The sequence below is a fragment of the Schistocerca nitens genome, chromosome 3, assembly GCF_023898315.1.
Source record: "Schistocerca nitens isolate TAMUIC-IGC-003100 chromosome 3, iqSchNite1.1, whole genome shotgun sequence".
In the NCBI taxonomy this organism is placed as follows: Eukaryota; Metazoa; Arthropoda; class Insecta; order Orthoptera; family Acrididae; genus Schistocerca; species Schistocerca nitens.
Window position 1 is genome coordinate 132,901,903 of NC_064616.1, and position 1,815 is coordinate 132,903,717.

General features: G+C 44.1%; 1 pseudogene; it reads right to left on the minus strand.

Annotated features, from left to right (window-relative positions):
* On the minus strand, positions 1-168 carry LOC126250427 (U2 spliceosomal RNA; annotated as a pseudogene).
* Between the last annotated feature and the right edge of the window lie 1,647 nt (positions 169-1,815).

A 1,815-nucleotide genomic window follows, 5' to 3' on the forward strand; every position in this document is an offset into this window, starting at 1 on the left:
GTTCGGAAGCGTGGAGGCATGCTGTGACAGAGGTAAGGAACGCTCATGGCTCTCCATCATGAGCCAAAAATTAGTTTAATATTCCAGTCCTGTGATGCAAGACGTAACAGATATTAATCTGATAAGAACAGATTTTTTACCGGGTGAAAGAATACATTGTGATTGTATAGCCTATGCAATACTGCTGTACAGGATCTTCACACTAAGAATCAAAAAGTAACGATACTTTAGGAATGTGAAAACGCGTGTATGCTCCAACGTCTTCTGTTTTCGGAAATAACGCACATGAAGAGGAGAAATCTACATTTCGTCCGAGAAATTCGAGGTGTGTGGACATCATCATCCTCGTCTTGGATTCAGCAAGGTGTATTTTTTTAACCTGGGGAGTCTATGTTGGTGTGGAACTGCAGTTACAACTCAGCGTCCAAGCCGTGCCTGCTTGTCTAGCAGTGTGTTACGAAACAACGACGCCAGTTCGCGGCTAGAGACGGATATGGACACGTGGGCTTATCAGAAGCCACAGCTTGGCTGTCCGCTTCCGGGCAGGTACAAAGAAACGCTCTGGCCGGCCAGCTTTTCAGGTACACAGTACACTAGGTAGATGGCGATGGACTAGACTGAATGTGACTGGTCATTTTATTCGTCTTGAAATGCTGTGTTCAAGTAAAAACTATAGTATGATGTATTTCCAGCGATTCTGTTGGCCAGGACGCAACTTGCGACTTGTAAATAGGTATAAGAGTGTTTCATTCCACAATGCTATTGCTACATGGTTCCCATATATAGTGAGCATGGATTTGCAGCAGCACTGGGACATTGGGTTCGTGTCCTAATATTGTTACCCATTTTTATATCCCTCCCAGCAGCTATTCACTTGTAGATTGGTAGAAGGTTACTCTCCTGCACTTCAGTGATAGTTTGTTGTCCTATTATTATTACCAATACTTTGAACATAGGGCTATTGGCTAGACTGTGTGATGCAGCTCTCTAGTGCTAGACTAAGAGCGAGTTATCCGCCTGCTTAGCTGAGTGGTAACATGTTTGCCTACCAAGCAGCAAGCCCGATTTCGATTCCCGGCCGAACTTCCGACAATGGGGCCTCCCAGCCATCAGTGCCACACGATCATGTCAATAGCGGTTTAATTAACTAGGAAATTAATTTGATATCAATTTGGTATCAAAAGTGTGTCACTTAGGAGTTATTGACAAGACTGGCTAGAGCTATCCTCTAGCGCTTAGTCAATGTCATGTACCCCTCCCCAAGTCCATGATGCGGTGCCAGAGGAAAACAAATTGAATTCTCCCGCTGATTTTTGAATTTCCCTCCAATTTTTGAATTTCCCGCTGATAGGAGCAGGGGAGTTAGACTGCACCAGTATTATGGTTCTACCATCTTTGATTATAATGTCGTAGGTAGACTGCATGCACACGCGATCTAGGTGTAGGGTCTTTGATTACTAATCAAAATATCCTCTGTACCCTTAAATTTTGAATAAAGATCATCAGCAATGGCGGCCGAAGACTTCCGGCAGCAAAAGTCACCCTCGATTCAGCCAACAGGCATGTCAAAGACGGCGGGCGGAAGGACGGACAGACTTCCAGGGAGTTCTCGTGCCCTGAGGGTGGGAAACTACCCTTAAAGGGGGAGAATCGGAAACGATCAATGCCATTATGATACAGAAGGCATTTCAAATCACTGCATTAAAGATACATAATATGTATCCTCAGGACATGTGACCTGTGACAGAAAAAGTATTATGATGATGTCTCCATATCTAAAAATTCCGTATTAGATCCCATTAGGATCTCTGGGAT